Raw genomic sequence first — 18626 nt, 5'->3', positions numbered from 1 at the left:
CAAAAATGGAGTCAACCAACCACTGTAACTTGTGTCTTGGTTGGTGTGCTACTGGAAATGGCTGTCAATCACGCAAAAGCTTAGAGGCATCACTCATTCGGAAATCCAAATAGGAATTCACTTAACACACACAAATCACACTGAGGAGTGACACTAAAGCTGGTGGTGTGGCTACTGTTGGAAGCTCTGATCTGATGGGCTTCATTAAGGAGCCAGTTCTCCATCAGGTGGGTGGTTGGAACAGTTTGGAGAGATCACAAAGGCCACTTGATGGGGGGACCGGTGAACAACAGTTAGAGAAATAGGTCCCAAGTTCTTTGTATTTAAGGCACCAGCACTTCATTTTCCAAGGCACAAGCCTGGTAATCATTAGGGTGCCTGTATTTTTTTAAGAAGAACACCAAAGAGTGTAGAACAGCACCATTAGCTGGTTTCCAGGACTACTTCTTGAGAATAACAGAGTGGAAGCAAACACATTTCCTGGCTCAGGAGAGCATCTGAGTTGCCAGTTAAATATGGCAAAAAATACTCCCAAGGTTCATGGGAACTACAATCTAATAGTGTGCTTAAAATCCTGCCTTGGTTGAAGGTCAATCTCTTTTTCAGATTTACTCAGAGACCCATGAGTGTGAAAATCTTAGGGTCTTCTGTATTCTGGGGACACATGAGCTACTTGTTCTCTCACAACTGAGAGCATGCTGTAGCAGAGAGTAAAAAGGCCAGGGACACAGAGACCACAAGGAAGGCCTTTCAGGAGTTCATGCAAGAGTTAGAATGCTACCCTGAACTCAGGTAGTGACAGTGGGGGCCTCTCAGCTGATTCAAAGCAAGAAAGCTGAAGAAAGACCTACCAAAGATTCTGCTGAATTTCCCATCTTTATCTAGGAGGCCAGAGCTAGTTTGGGGGGGGGGGGGCAGGGAAGCAATTCACTTTCCATCCCATCAAATCTCAAACTCAATACATGTGTAGAATTATAAAGTGTGGCTGCGAATCCAGGACTAGACATTTTCAACCAAGAAATGGTTAGGCTAATTACAGCAGAGGCACTTAACATAACATTACACATCCATTTAAAATAATTGCAAAGATGACATAGCAATACGAAAATTATGATCTATTAAATATAGATGCATATTCTTTTCTTTCCCTAGAGGGAAGTCTGGGCTGGAGGCAGAGATCTGGGAGTACACAGTGAGAGCTGGTTTGTAAAAGCACATAAATGATAAGCCAGAGAGAGTATATGGTAGATAGAGAGGTCTGACATCAGCACCTTGGGTAATCCCTCTATTTAGGGTGGATTAGAAATGAAAATATACAAGGGGTAATGAGAAAGATAAAATGTGATGGTGAAGTGCCCAGGATGTCATGGTTTAGAGATTTTTAAGAAAGAAGATGTGGCCAGTGGAAATATTTCATTCTGAGAAATAAGAATAAACAAGAGTGTGCTGGGTTTGGTGGTCACTGGGATTAGGAGGCCATGGTATGTTTAAAAATCATTTCACAAAAGGGAAAAGAGGGAGGGAGGGAGGGAGGGAGGGCATGATGAATACAGAACACCTTCTGAGAAGTGGCTGTGAAGAAAAGGAGAGGCAGGGCTGTCAGCATCAGCGGAAGAGAAGGAAATCCTCCAAATCATAACCACTCCAAAGGTGTGGTTATAAACAGGAAGGAAAAGTTAGCACAGAGACTGAATATGTGAGACAGATAACAAATAAATTAATGTGAGATAAACAACTATACTAAAGGCACACAGGCACACCTTATGTCATTCGGCTTCACTTTGCTGCACTTCGCCAATAGTGCCTTTTTTTTTTTTTTTTTTTTTTTAAACAAATTGAAGGTTTACAGCAACCCTTCACCAAGGAAGTTGATTGGGGCCATTTTTCTTTTTCTTTCTTTCTTTTTTAAAAAGATTTTATTTACTCATGAGAGACACATAGAGGGAGGCAGAGACACAGGCAGAGGGATAAGCAGGCTCCCCATGCAGGACTCATCCCAGGACCCCAGGATCACAACCTGAACCAAATGCAGATGCTCAACCACTGAGCCACCCAGGCACCCTGATCGGTGCCATTTGTTCCAGAAGCATTTCCCACTTTACATCTCTGTGTGCCATTTTGGTAATTCTTGCAATATTTCACACTGTTTGTTATTATGATATTTGTTATGATCAGTAATTATCACCCACAGAAAGTATGGAAGATGGCTAGCGTTTCTTAGCAATACAGTGTTGTTTTTTTTAAGTCTATCTTTAACTTTCTTATAGGCATAATAGGTATTGTACACCTAACCGATTCCAGTATAGTGTAAACATAACTTTTATATGCACCGGGAAACCAAAAATTCACTTGACTCACTTTACTGAGATACTTGCTTTATTGCGATGTCTGAAACCAAACCTGAAATACTTCTGAGGTATGTTTGTAATGGGGAGGCTACCATGCAGATGTGGGAATGACTTTTACTTAGCAAGCAACAGCAAGCCACATTCAATTCATCTCACGTTCTTCCCCTTCCTCATGTAATTCAAATATGTAGCCTGGTTAAAGAGATGGCATGGTCATCTGGCTCTGACTACATTTTTGACCTCCCTTCATAACTCACTTCCCAGCACTCACTATGTTTCAACAACACTGGTGAACTTTCTGATCTTCCAAGAGGCCCATCTCCCTTCTGCCCCTGGGAATTTGTACTTGTCAGCTCCTGAAAAGCCCTCCCTACTCTCAACTCTTTTAAGTGACTGTATCATTTTCAACTTTTACAGTCTGACACCGATGTTACCTCTAGGCTGTTCCTGTCCACCCTACCTAATTTAAACACACAGAAGGTCAAATGAAAATACTAACAATAAAAGACAAAGTAAAACAGAGACAGGCAAAGCCTTTTACAGACTCACTAGGAGACCTGACAAAACTAAGGAGTCAGTGAACTTACAATAAAAATTAACCAAACAGGAACACAAAGAAGAAAAACAGTATGGAAACAAAAGAGGACAAAACAAGAACAGTGCATCCAAGATCCACAAGACAATATCAAGTAACCTAATGTATAACTGGAATCACAAAAAGAGAAGAACAAATACAGTAGAAGAAATAGGTAAAGAAATAAACAAACCGGGATCCCTGGGTGGCGCAGCGGTTTGGCGCCTGCCTTTGGCCCAGGGCGCGATCCTGGAGACCCGGGATCGAATCCCACATCAGGCTCCCGGTGCATGGAGCCTGCTTCTCTGCCTATGTCTCTGCCTCTCTCTCTCTCTCTCTCTCTCTGGGACTATCATAAATAAATAAAAATTAAAAAAAAAAATTAAAAAAAAAAAAAAAAAGAAATAAACAAACCACAGATCCAAAAAGTCTAGACAACCCCAACAGGATAAGTAAGAATAAGATGAAAAGAAAAGCAAGAAAATAAAATAAAAGTAAGAAAAGGAAAGAAGGAAGGGAAAAAAACAACCTTGACAAACCATATTCAATGTGCTGAAAACCAAAGAAAAAGACAAAACCTCGTAGGTACCCAGAAGTTAGATAAAAGTATCACACACAGAGAATCAAAGATAAAAATTAAAGCAAACTTCTCAACAGAAATTGTACAGCGGCATTTTCACACTACTCAAAGAAAAAATAAATGGCTGACCCAGAATTCTTCATCAAAAGATAATAGTTTTCAAAAATGAAGGCAAAACAAAGACTTTGATAGAAAAACAAAAACTGGGATCCCTGGGTGGCGCAGCGGTTTGGCGCCTGCCTTTGGCCCAGGGCGCGATCCTGGAGACCCGGGATCGAGTCCCGCGTCGGGCTCCCGGTGCATGGAGCCTGCTTCTCCCTCTGCCTCTCTCTTTCTCTCTCTCTCTCTCTCTCTCTGTGATGTGACTATCATAAATAAATAAAAATTAAAAAAAAAAAAAAAAGAAAAACAAAAACTGAGAACATTCATTGCCAACTGGACTGTACTGAAATGTTAAAATCTTAATTTGGATCTACATATATGAAGAGCTCTGAAAATGGTAGCAATAAAAGAAAATTTGTAAAAGAATCTTTAAAATTCCATCACTTTAAAATATAATGCAGTGTGACACTGCACTGTCCAATATGGTAGTGTGGCAAAATAATGGCTCTGCAAAATGACAACACCCCAATTCCCAGAATTGGAGACTATGTACCCTTATATGTGCACAGGAGACTTTGTAGATGTGATAAGATTATGGACATTAAAATGCAGACACAATCGTGGATGATCAGAAGACCTCTTCAAACTCAATCAACTGACAAGAAGAAGATGGGGGGGAGAGAGAGAGAGAGAGAGATACCTCAGGTGCGACAAACCTGACCAGCTATTACTGGCTTCAGAGATGGGAAGAAGGGAGCCAAGATCCAAGGAATACAGGTGGACATTAGAAGCTGGGAAGGCCAGCAGGACAGAAGAATTCAGGTCTACAGACACAGGAATTTAATTGCCAACATCTGAATGAGTAAAAAACAGATTCTCACCTACAGACTTCAGAAAGAAGCAGCCCTGCTAACATTTTGATTACACCCAGTGAGACCATGTCAGGTTTCTGTCCTACAAAACTATAAGATAAGAAGTATTTCTTTAAAGCACTAAGTTCATAGTAATTTGTTATGTAGCCATAGAAAACTAATACAGGTAGCCACTGGGCACATGTGACTTTATATTTAAAAACAGTCTGCTGCTCAAAAAGGTTAAAAGGACATATAAAGTATGTTCTCTGACCACAACAAAATTAAATGGAGAAATAAATAGTAGAAAGATATCTGGAAAATCCCCAAATATTTGGAAATTAAACAACATATTTCTAAATAGCCTAGGGGTCAGAGAGGAAATCACAGAGAAATCTGAGAAATCAAAACAAAACTTTAGAGAAATAGGAAAATACAATAAAGAATAATTACCATTCTGGTGATACGTAACATTCAAAATCAAACACTAGAGAAATCTCTTGCACCAGGGAACAACAAGGGGGGTTTTGCCATAATCACTATGACTTTTAATCAGTTCTTTAGATGATGTAGCTAACGCAGTAGCAATAAAAAGAAATGAGATATAAATAATGGTGAGGAAGAAAGTAGTCTTATTTGCTGATAACATAATGGTTTCCCAGAGAATCTATGAAAAATAACCGGAAATCTGTATCTAAAAAGAGCTCAGGAAGGTGGATGTCTACCCAAAATAAAAAAAAAAATCAATCTTGTCATTTATACCAAAAATAACTAGTTAGAAAATATAAATAATGGCAAGAATATTCTACTTGTAACAGCAATAAAAATAGAAAAATGCCTAGAAGTAAATTTGGCACAAAATAACCAAAACATACAAAAAATTAAAGTTTTCAGATATGATTTAAGAAAAGATTTACAAGACAAATACACCATGTTCCTGGAAAGAATATTGTGTAGATAACAATTCAATTCATTTCAAATTTCTAAATTTTATATAATTTTAAAGAATAGAAAAATTGCCCCCCCCCCTTTTTAATGTGACATGACTCTAATCTTCACTTGGGAAAGTATTTTAAATTAGATAATAAAATTCTGAAAAAGAATGATGTAACACAGAGGCATTAAATGATTAAACAGTATTTTCTCAAAATTGGATTATGGTTAAACCAAAACCCATAGAAAGATCCCATCATATACATGCATTTAGTATATAAAAAGGTAGTATATTTCAAAATCTTGAGGAAAAGATGATACAGTTTTTAAATATGCAGTTTTCACACATGGAACAAAAAAGGAAAGTAGATCTTAAGCAAACACCACATTCCACACTAAGTTCATGGATTCGATGTAAGAAATAAAACCACAGAAAGAAGTGAACTTTCTGGAAGAACTCTGAGTACATATAAAAAAATTATTTGGGGTGCCTCGGTGGCTCAGTCTGTTGAGTGTTATACTTTTGATTTTAGCTCAGATCATGATTTCAACGTCATGGGATTGAGCCCAGCATTGGGATCCACACTTAGCATAGAATCTGCTTGTCCTTCTCTTCTCCCCAGCTCATGCATGCACGCGCACTCTCTTCTGTCTCAAATAAATAAAATCTTGAAAACACCAAACACCTCTTTTATAAAAAAGCCAATGACAAAAAGAAAAATATGACAACATATAAGGCAGATAACAGGTTGACATTCTAAATATACAAAGAACTTTTATAGCAATGGGAGTAATTCAAATGATACTCTTCTGAGGTAACAGAATAGCTAAACAAAACACAAATGTTATCAGCTTAGAGGCACTGAAACAGTAGGAAGGTAGTGAAAAGTTAGCGGGCCAAGAGCTAGGGGAGGATAAAAGTCCAAAAAAGGTGAATTCAGCGCTGGGGCTCCTTTTGCTTAGGAAGATTTGTCCAGATGAAGTAGGTAAATGGCTGAGCAGTTCTGACAATCTAAAGGAGCCAAGGGTATAAAAAACAGAATCAGGGCATGCTATCTGTGGATCTCTATGAAAACCAACATGTTCCCAGTTGAGAGCCTGAAGGGCTTTATTCTAGAAATATGAGAGAACTGCATGGAGACCAAGCAAGCTTCACTGCACAACAACTCACTTCTAGTGGCCGAGAAAAATCACAGGCCCCCAAATTGGATTAAGTTGATATGAGATTGTTGGTTCTCCTAGGAGCCTTGCAGAAGCAAATAAAAATGTTCCCTGGAGGAAGATGTCAACTTAGGCTTCAAATCATTTTAGTAATTTTTAAAATAGAATGCCTAACTATTCAAAGACAACCAAGGACCTAAGAAAAGAATGAAAGAACTGGTATCACAGATTGACGAAGCTCTAATATATCGATTGGAATTGATATACAGAAACTTTAAAATCAGTGTAATAAATGCTGTTCATATTGAAAATTCCAGAGGAAAAAGGGAAAGTTTATAAAAAGAGATAGTATTTTGAGAAACAAAATATCAATGACAGAACTGGAAAAATACAAGCAAATTTGGAACTCACTGGATGTTGACTTAAGCTCAGATTATGACAGGGAACTGGGAGAGGAGTCAAAAGAAACAATAGAGAATAGAGGACCAGAGACAAAAGGTGGTAAAATGGAGAGGTTCTGCAACAAAAGATGGGTCAGAAAGAATGGAACTGGAATCTTGGAAGGTGAGAACTACTGAAACCCCGGACTCTACAAATTCGAGTGCCACGAAGCACAAACAAGATAAATAAGAGAGAAATCACACCTATTCACCTTTCTGTGAGACCGCAAGGCAGAGATGAGGCCCCAAATCTTAAAAGTCTCAGGCAAATACATTAAAATGAAGACAGATCACCTTCCAAAGAGCAATAATTAGACTCATAAGTGACAATCTCAGCAGCAACAATGTGCTCGAGGAGATAAACTGCCAAGCTAGAAGACTCCAGTTTCATACTCAGCAAAAGTTTTTTTTTTTTTTTTTTTAAGGATGAAAACGAAATAGACATTTTCTAATAAATGATCCTTGAAGTAATTTGTCACAACAGACCTGCACTAATGGAAAACTAAAGAGAATTCTTACAGTAAAATAAAATCAGCCTGGATGGGAAACTGGAGATGTAAAGTGAGGAGCGAACGTGTGATCCCTATGTGGCTGAGTCAAAACGAACAGCAACTGTGTGAAAAATAATAAAAGCATGTGGAATTCACATACACAATGACAGCATGTAAGTCAAAGGCAGGGGAAATGGACAAGCCCTCAAGAGGAAGAAGCAGCAGGATGATGATAAGTTGGAAAAGCCTGGTACAGCACAGGCACTGCAGCAACTTCTGAGGGCGTCACCACACCTCCTTAAGGGCTATCTTGAGCAGAGCAGAATGTCAGGGCGGTTCTTGGGGCATTCAGTGAAATGTGAGTTGAGTTTTACTAGCCCAAGTAGGTTCGAAGGCCTGGTTAATACTCCTAATGGAGGACACTACACTGAAAAGCAATCAGAAGCCAGCAGCCTTCCTGAATAAGAACCTCAGTCCTGGAAAGAAAAGCAAGAATAAAATGGTAAGTGGAATTTGAGGTCAACTCTCATCCCAGGTAAGACCTGGAATCATCTGGCTAGAGGTTCAAACAAGGCAAATTGCAACATTACTAAACTTTTATAATATAAGAGACAGGCAACAGCATAAATTAAAAACTCTTCAAAAAAATAAAAAAAAAACAGAAGAATAAGTGTGGGGGAGTGTCTGAATTCATTTAGCAGGCTATGATGTAGCAAAAGGTCGGGAAACAGAAACACACAGGTTTGAACACACAGAGAAAATGTAATAAAGCAGACATATTAACTTATAAATCTTCATTAAAATAAGACCTTCATACACAAAGTTTCACAAATAATTTAAAAACATGGGGGGGGGGCGTGAAATAGGTGAAGGGGATTACAAGTACACTGCTCGTGATGAGCAGTATTATGTACGATTGTTGAATCACCATATTGTACACTGAAACTAATATAACACTGCGTGTTAATTATATTGGAATTTAAAAAATCACTGTAGGACTGGAGTATGAAGATGGCACAGGAAAACTCTTACTATCTATCACCTAGAGTTACATATTTTTACATTCATCATGCACAAATATATTCTCATAAATACATAATAAAATACCCACCCCCAGACTGTTTCAACTAACAAATTAAGAACCTAACAGGTAACTGCTTATTTAACAGAAAATAATATAAATCAAAATCTAGTAGATATGGGCAACATAGATTCTCTAATGTTTGTGTAATTAACCACTCAATGGCAAATGAATGCTGTAGGACTTTTTTATATGTAAAAGACAATTTGCTAAGCAGCTAATACATGATTTCAGAGAAAGAATTAAGATGGTAGGAATATAGAAAAAAGAAAATTAAAAAAGTTAGACATAACTCAAAAAGAATTTAAAGTAGAATAAGTAATGCCTTTGACAAATTTAAAGACAAAAATCAGTGTAATCAATAATAAATGTTCTTAGATAATGAAAAAGCATATGATATAAAAAACAGAAAAAGTTATTCAAAATTGTAAGAAAAGAATACTTTATTCCACCTTATTATATTTGGAAACTTGAGTAACATATAGAATGTAACAAATTGATCCAAGAAGGTGAAAACTTGACCAGACCTCTGAGGAAGAACAGAGGAACCCACACAACACTCTCCTCCTTCCTTTCACTCAAACTTCCAAGTAACCTTTCCAGATGATTAAATAGAAGGAAAGTTACCCAACACAGTCAGTGAAGTCCTGTCAGATCGACACAATGAACTTAATTTTAGGCCAATCTCAGAGTGCAGGGTGTGGCCATCCATGCACCTGCCTGTGCAGGTGAAACTGTTCTAGACTCTTCCTACTCTCATACTCCATCCACTCAGTTACCACAGGGAAGCCTGGCTTTAAGGCTTGGCTCTACCAATCACCAGCTCTATGACCTTAGACATGTCCTGTTATTGTGCAAATAATGGCACTGCACAAAGCTTCAAGGATTATTTGGGTAATGCATGTAGGAAGCGCAGTGTGGTGCTCAAAATCTCGACTTTGGTTCTAATATCACTATTGTACTGTTGATGGTGATTATGATGTTATTATTATATTGCCATCATCCTATTATTACTATACCATCATAGGTTGCAATTATATTACTAGAACAAAATGGCTCAACCAGTATTACAACATTTATTTTCTATAATATGAGTAGCTGGAATTAACTCCAGTATTTTATTTAGCTCCGGTGAAACTAAATTTTTAAACCACTTCTAATAAAAACATCATAAACACATACTTTATTTGATGTCCTGTAATAAGTTTATAAAAGGGCTAACATTATTCTAATGTTCTATGTTATTAGAATATAAAGTAAGAACAGTTTTTAAATAGATTGAACACTAGTAGAATAAAGAGTATTAAATTAACATAAAAAATAAAATAATACTTAACCTCTTTTAGAAGTATGTCCTTAAGAAATGACAAGGTAATGACACTGGGTGACAAGTGTATTTTTCTGTGAAAAGTTTAAGCTGCTAAAATGCTTTGACTATCTTATTCAGAAGGAAGACAACGAGATCGTTGTTCCAAATGCATTTCTCGGGTATAATCCCTTTCTTGCTTAATTACTTAAGGAGATGATTTTGAACAACTTTTTGTTCTTATGGAGGAATTTTAATCTTTAAAAATTTGTTACAGAAAGCTATATTTGTTTCAAAGAAAGCATTCCCAGTGGTCTGTACCTTTGTTAGCTTCATCATAGATAATCTACTGTAGAATCCTTTCATCAATTTCATGGCAATAGTCATAGTCTACTTTTTTGGAAAGTCTTTGAATCATCTGTACAAAGTTTTGCTTTGCTGACTGCCATTTCTCTTCCTCTGGGGGATTATGTAGGACCAGAAGAAACTTTTCAGGTGAGTATACTTTCTTTGTTCCTGATTTCTAATTTCATTCCATTATGTCAGTTTGAAGACAAACTTCATTATTATTTCAGTCCTCTTAAATTTACCAATAAACTGTTTCATGGCATCCGTTATGGCCTATCTTGGAGAATGCTATGTGTATACTGGAAAATGTGTGTTCTACGATTGTTGGGTGGAATATTTTGTAGATGTCTGTGAGGTCCAGCAGGTTTATTGGGCTATTTAAGTCTTCTGATTACTTGCTGACCTGCCTAGCTGTCCCATCCATCATGGAAAGTCTCTCTGACCACACTGTTCAAATGTCTACTTGATCCTTCATTTCTGTTAGTTTTGCTTCATATATTTTGGGGCTCTGTTGTTAGGTAAATGTGTTTTTAACTTGTTACGTCTTCCTGATGGATTCACTCTTTAACATTACAAAATACTTCTGTGTGTGTATGTTCATATACATATATGTGTGTGTGTGTGTGTGTGTGTGTATATATATATATTTCAAAGATTTATTTTTTGGGGGGGAAGGGAAGAGGAAGAGGGAGAGAGAATCTCCAACAGACTCTCCCCTGAGCGTGGAGCTCAATGTGGGGCTTGATCTCACAACCCTGAGATCATGACCTGAGCCAAAATCATGAGTCAGATGCTTAACTGACTGAGCCACCCAGATGTCCCACCCCTGTTTATATTTTAAGTCTCTTTGTCTAATATTAATATAACTACTTGGCTTTTATATGTTGGTTGTTTATATGATATTTCTTTTCTTAGCCTTTTATTTTCAACTGAGTTGCATCTTTGAATTTAGTAGGTCAGTGTAGGCAGCAAATAGTTAGATCTTGTTTTTTTAACCAGTCTGACAATATCTGCCTTTTGATTGGATTATTTAACCAATTCACATGTAATGTTATTAATGACATTGTTGGGTTCCTATCTGCCATTTTACATTCTGTTTTCTATATATCTTATATCTTTCTTATTCCTCCACTTCTCTTTAGTTTTTGTTTTGTATTAAGTGAAAATTTTCTAATATAATCTTTTAATTTAATGATCTTTTTTCACTACTTTTTTTGAGTTCTTTTCTTTGCAGTGCTCTAAGGCTTACCTTACTTACATCCTTACATTCTAACTTACTAGCATCTACTTCAGATTTATAGCAACTTAATTTCAGTACAGTATGGAAATGTTATGCCTATATAGCTCTATTCTCCCCCCGTTTTTTAAAAAAAGATTTTATTTATTCATGAAAGACACAGAGAGAGAGAGAGAGAGAGAGAGAGAGAGAGGCAGAGGGAGCCCAACGTGAGACTCGATCCCAAGTCTCCAGGATCAGGCCCTGGGCTGAAGGCGGCGCTAAACCGCTGAGCCACCTGGACTGCCCTTTCGTCATATTATTGTTATACAACGTCACATTCATAAATATTACACTACAACAAAACACTGTTGTAATTATTACCTTACATAACTTACGTCTTTCAAAATGCCACTAAAAGAGGAAACCAAGTATGTACTTACACTTTTGTTACACTAACCTTATTTATGATTTTGCTGAGTGCTTTTCCTTACTTCTAAAGAGCACCTCAGAGAAACTCATCCTTTCCATGGGATAGCTAGGTTAGCAAGGAAGGTAGAAAACTAACAACCGAAAGGAGGCGTTATGAAAGAAGTATAGTTTCTATTTTTATAAGTTGTTCTGATGTGTAATGATATGGCCTGTGCAAAAATAGTGAGCTGGAGAAGCATAAGATAAAAATCTCACTGTTGCTAACAAGAGAGCTGACACTGATAATAAAACCAAATATCTGGATGTACTTTCGCAGGTTTAAGAAGGTCACCTGGTAGAAGGATGATTCAGCCTTCGACTCAAATAATAAGTTTACAAGATAGTCACATTTCCCTGCCTTGAAGGTCATTTGGGTTTGTATCCTTCTAGTTCACTTTCATAAGAAAGATTCCAAAAACCCTGGTGATTTTTCTAAGAAAATTTTGAACTTGGAACTGGGGCCCATTTCGCTCTAGGTCTTACTCTTCCTATAGCTGAATCCACAAGAATACAGCATGATGATAATTTCTCCGAGCAATATGTGCTTAGGACAGCCCTATTAAATAGGCTTTTGTAACCATTGGTAGCTTGAAATCAGCCATGGTAGGAGTATTTTCTCCACACTGCAAATGCTGCCAATTGTTCCCTCTCTTCCCCCAGGGACCAGCCCAAGACTGACCCTAAGCTTAAAAAAGAAACAAAGAATTGAATTTAAATAAAGTATTTTTTTAAAAAAGAAAGAAAGAAAAAAGTTTAGATTGAGGCTAATGCTATTACCAAGACAAGAAAATACAAAATCTGTTTGGTAAACATTTCTACCACAAAGGCCCTGGAACCTTCAGAAGTCTGAAATCCTCAAATTTGCATTCATAACATCACAACCTCCCATGAGGTTAACCAAGATGTTATATTGTATTACCAAAGTATACCAAGAGTGGTTCTAATCTTAGCGTTTAGATAACATCATGAGGAAGGATTTGTTTGCAGTAGCTGTTTACAGTCTCTAGGACAGGTTAGAGGAAAGCTTATATTTTTGTTAGAGAGAGATATATACACAAATGAGTTCTGTGTATCACTGCAGACACATATACAAATTATACAGATAATTTAATATAATAAAAAATTTACTTCCAATATGCAATCTAGGTTATAGCAGGAGAAATAAAAAACATCCACGTAGCTACACTTAAAGAAATAGAATAGCACATATTGTTCTGTTGGTAATGCGAAGGAAGCCATTCTTTTCCCTCAGCTACCTACCCACCTGTCATCATTTATTCAGTGAATATTTGCTAGATGCCTACTGTATGCATTAGGGGCTGGTGCCAAGTCCTGGAGTGGGATAGTGGGCAAAACTGAACTGGAGGAAATCACAGGAGACAGGTGAGGGAGAGGGAGCAGATGAGGGGCGGAGCTTAGAGATGAGGCGGAGCTTAGCGAGATGAGGGGTGGAGCTTAGCAAGATGAGGTCTCACAGGTGCCAGGTTTTGGAGCACTGTTTTCATGCCAAGAGCCATGGAAAGCCATTACAGGAAGTACTGTTAAACGGCTTCTAACAGGTGGTAGGCCTGCTGAAATCAACACACCCACAACAACACCCCCCCTTCCCTGCTCCTGTGCAGTGAGCGCACTGCACTCCCCAAACTGTTCTGTGGTCTGCTCAAATCTGCTTCCTCACTTAAACATCAGACTCTGGGCAGATGTCACAACCTGCATTTGTCCTCATTTCCAACATTCTTCAGCCCTCTTCAGACCTTCCCTCACTCATCCACCAAATCTCAGTTGCTGCTTCCAAATGTCTTCTTGAATGGAATAGTTAATTCTCTGACTGGTGCTCAGGACAACACTCGGAAGTTATCATCCTGCAAAATTTGATATTCTTCTCAGATGCAGCCCAGCCCAATAAAACACTCTGCATCCTGAAACCGACAAGAGACTATGGTAGTTGGGTGAAAGGGTACTTTGTTATTTCTAAAACTGCTCATGTTTTAATTTTTACATTTATTTTCCAGAGTTTCTCCCAGTTGTTTAATCCATTTTCAATTTATTCTGCCTCCCTTCACTTTTATTTTCTATTCTTCCTTCCCTGGAATTATCTGCCTCACTTTCACGCCACACATCTAGTACCTTCTCTCTTCTGTGGAAACAGAGAGCAAGTCTCTCTGTAGGCAATAAATATCTGAGCTCGCTTTGCTTTTGTTCCTTTTGCCTCGCACACGCATTACAGCAGCCAAGTGGAGAAATGCCTCACTAAATCAACAGTAACACACAATCCTTTTAAGTCACTCTGCAACATATTTACATAGAAAATACTGAGGCATATGCATGAGGTCAGTAACCCAAGAAGCAGAGACTGTAAGTTGAACATAACCTGTTTTTCCCTCTTATCATTCTTCTATGAATCCCCAAGAGAACCAACAGAAAAAGATCCATTCCTTTGTTTTTCACAGTCCGTAGGGATGCTGTCCTCAAAGCAGCTCAAGTCCACTCATCATCATCTGAACCACTTTATCTATCTCTCTTACCAAAAAAATGAAGCAGTGGACGTACATACATACTCTGTAGACTCTCAAACAAACACATTACAAACATTTTAATCTCCTTGAAATCAGGATTCATCTTCTACTCAATTATAAGAGCACTGTGCCATGATTTAATGGGCAGTGACTTTCCCTTTCTAAATGGTGCATGAAATCATTGTGCATCTCACAATCAATAGCATCTTGAAGCGAATGGCATATGCATTAAGAGTGTAAAAGAATGCAAGTCTGTGATATCCTATGAATCCTATAAAATAAAAATCTTGTTAGCTACTTAAGTCTCTAATTTAACGAATGATTACTCAACAGACAGAAATCAGTAACAGAATATTCTAACAAGAAACTATTAAGGATCTTGCCTCTTGCATTTTATGGGAAACAAAGTGTTAGTTTTTCTGAATTTTTGGAGAAAAGATTTATTTATTTGAGAGAGAGAAGGAACAGGAGGGGCAGACAATTCCAGGCAGACAGGCTCCCTGCTGAGAGTGAAGCCTGACCTGCAGCTTGATGCAGGCTTGATCTCATGACCCTGAGATCACAACCTAAGCAGAAACCAGGACTTGGTTACTCAATGGACTGCGCCATGCAGGTGCCCCAAGGTTTTTTTTTTTTTTTTTTCATTTAAACACCACGAGTACAGAACACTTAAAGACTATTTTTTACATTAATATACTAAAAAAATGCCTTTTGTTATTTATCATTGTGCAGATCATCTTCTATATGGCTGGCACAATCTATCTGAAAGGCAATAATCTTGGGGTTTGGTATTTTTAAATCTCAAAATATCAACAGGATTGACATATGCTACCTTTAAGTCACACACATTGCACAATTAAAACAATACTAATCTTCCTATAATTCAAATTAGCGTTGTCTATTACACTAAGAGAGTACTTCATGAAACCTGAAGGTTTAAATCTAAAATTTCAAGTAATAAAATATGATTCTTTTCCCTAAAAAAGCAAAATCTGTTGCTGTTTTCCCAAGGGAAATTTGTTAGGTACTGCTGCCAGTCTACACAAAACCTTATGAATTTTGATTCTACCAATTCAGATTTCATGATAATTTGGGCAAGAGCAATAAAGCCAAGGCTTATGGGTTCTTTTAGGGGTTAGACTTTTTCTTTCCTGTCTACTTCCCAGGGCTACAAAGAATGGCTGATGCATAATACAAATTTGTTGAATAAAAGAATGAACTAACAATGTTATGAGAAAAACATAGTAAGTTTTTTAGGGCATTTATTAAGAAAGCAGAATTTATAAATATTTACAATGTTATTGTATTATAAATGGTTATTTATAATAAAATCCATTAATATACTCATTTAAATGCATTATTTCCCAGCAATTAATTTATAAACCTAAGGACAACTTGTCAAGAATACATACTTAACTAGTTGGTATTGCTATACACTAAAGTAATAAAACTGCATTCCTTTAAAATACTCTGAAGTTCAGACATCTCAATGAAATAGTACACTGGCCTTTCCTCTGGCTGGGAACCTTCATTTTGTAAATTGTTAATGCCCTTCTAGGTTTATTACATTTTCATGATGCTAACCAAGTTTTGTCTTATTCCACAAACTTTCTCCCAGACTATTCTAAAACATTTTTATCTTACCTTATATTGCATTAATATTACTCATTTTAATTTAATAAAATGAGCCCAAATTTCCCACAATGCCACCTCAATTTTAGTCTTACACAGGAAAGGCTTCATTGCTCCTAATCTAAGAACAAGCCCTTATGTTTTAAGTATACTTAGCAAAATTCTTAAGGAAGAGAATGTCATTAGCATTCAAGCATAACCTTATTAACATAAAATATTATTCCAAATCAGCCTTCATTTTTAAAAATAGCATGTGTGATATTTAAAAAAGAAGAAACATGCTAGTATTTTTTGTGCTCCTGGCAAACTTACTCCTATTAAAAGAAGCTTTAAAAAAAGACATTTAGGAAAGTAGGTGAGCAAATTCTAGGGTTTCTTATTTACACACTAATTAGAGTTCCACAATCTAGTTTTCTGCTCATTAGTCTGTCACTTTCACTTCAGAATTATGCAGCCTAGTTTTACACAGAAACCTAACTTCCCTTAAGCTTTCCCAGATAACAGGAGGGTAATTCCTGGGCATAAATTATGCCTAGGTTAACAAAAATCCTGTGTGTCAAGTGACTCCTTGGAGCAAGTCTAAAAGCACTGAGTTATTTCAGCAGTACAGATTTCTTACTATGTGTTAAGCCACAGAGACTACACATATATGCTTAGGCCCTCATTACTCTCCTACACAAGGTAAAATGAAGGATTAACCAAAATTATTTTTTACATAAAAAAACTTTCTGGTGGTGGGGGTTTAAAAAGTCAGAGTGATGCAACTGCAGCTAAAAGAAATTACTGGCATTACAGTGGCAATTTCAGGATTTTGCTGTCAATTACTGTGAGAAATTCCAATGCAAGCTGACCTAAATCTCAATCTTTTTCTAGAGCCAATGGCTGAATCCTATTTTTTCTGAATTATCACAGTGTTTTTAAAAGAAGTGACTGCTATAATAATATCACCACTCAAAAGGTAATATTGAACAGGACTATTACAAATTCAACTATCACTGGACCACAGCTCTCATCTAGTTATGATGCAGAATAATGTTAGAATAGTAGAGTCCAAGACAAGGACTTGAAACTTCCTCATGCCACTTTCTGGTTGCACTCTCTGGGGGTAATGTTATTTGAAATATTTCGATTTCAGCTATTTAATCTTTGTAACATGGTAAATTTAGAAAGTGATGACTTCTCAATTTCTAGCATAAAATCTAGGAGCATTTTTGTAGGACATTCCTTAAAAATTTTGATTACAGTGTTCAGAAACCGAGAGCAAATTATTTTAGAAATACCAACTAGTTTTAAGAAAACAATGTAACAATGCAATTAAGTGAGAAATCACTAATAAAAACAGAAAATCTCCAAAAATATGGGAAAAAATTCTATCAAGAGCGTCAAAAAGAAGAAACCAACATAGAAATTAATGAAAGTAACAAATATAAAATTGTGTACACTTGTGATAAAGCAATACTTAGAAAGTAATTAATAGCTTTCAGTGATTCAAATAGAAAAGAATGAAGTCTTAAAATAAATTAGCCCAAATTCCAACTTTAAGAAATTTGATAATAGAATAAACTCAAAGAAAAAAGGGAAAAACATAATAAAAAGCAAAACTTAATGAAACTTTTAAGGACAATACAAGAGAATATGAAGAAAATCACAAGTTGGTATAGCAATAAGGAAGTGAAACAGGTCTCTGGCAAGACTAATCAAGAAAGAGGGATGCCGGGGTGGCTCAGCGGTTTCACCATCTGCCTTTGGCTCAGACCTCAGTCCTGATCGACACCAGGATCGAGTCCCATATCGGGCTCCCTGCATGGAGCCTGCTTCTCCCTCTGCCTGTGTCTCTGCCAGTCTCTCTCTCTCTGTGTTTCTCATGAATAAATAAACAAAATCTTAAAAAAAAAAAAGACTAATCAAGAAAGAGAGAAAAAGCACAAATAAACAAAATTAACAATGACAAAATCCATGCCCAATGAAAGAGTAAGAGAATACCACCAATGACTTTTTGCCAATAAATGCGAATACTTAACAGAATGTATACGTTGTAACAAATATATAACTTACTATCTCATTGAAGAGAAAAAAGAAAGCTTGAGCGGACCTGTTATTAAATACAATAATTTGATACTTAAAAATCTACCTTCAATCCCACTGGAAAGTCAAAATATATTCTAAGATCTTCCTATAAAGCAATCATTCCAATATTACACAAACATGTCCACGGGAAGCAGGAGGACAGTTCTCAGATCACCTCTGTTAAGCTAGTATAATTGTGAGACAAATTAAGCAAGGAACATTATCAGAAAATAAAGCCATTATCTCTTGAACATGGATACAGAATTCTTCAACAAATATTAACAAATCAAATCTAGCAGTGTGTTTAAAAAGATAAACATCAAGACTAAATTGGTTTCATTAAGGGAATGCAAGTGAAGTTTAAACATTGAAATGAAAGAAGACTATAAGATCAACTCTACACATGAAGAAAAAGCATATGTACAATTCTTATAAACATCTCAATAAGTCAAAAAGATAACCTCCTTAAGCTATTAAAAAAAAAAAAACTGACCTCATCCTCCCATAAA

The 18626-nt window shown here is 36.7% G+C and overlaps 1 protein-coding gene across 1 annotated transcript in view; it reads right to left on the bottom strand.

Annotated features, from left to right (window-relative positions):
- Positions 1–18626, bottom strand: part of HIVEP1 (HIVEP zinc finger 1) — a 135691-nt gene that overhangs the window by 43691 nt on the left and 73374 nt on the right.

Source organism: Canis lupus, chromosome 35 (assembly GCF_011100685.1).
Source record: "Canis lupus familiaris isolate Mischka breed German Shepherd chromosome 35, alternate assembly UU_Cfam_GSD_1.0, whole genome shotgun sequence".
Lineage (NCBI taxonomy): Eukaryota > Metazoa > Chordata > Mammalia > Carnivora > Canidae > Canis > Canis lupus.
This window is presented reverse-complemented; position numbering and strand designations above follow the sequence as displayed.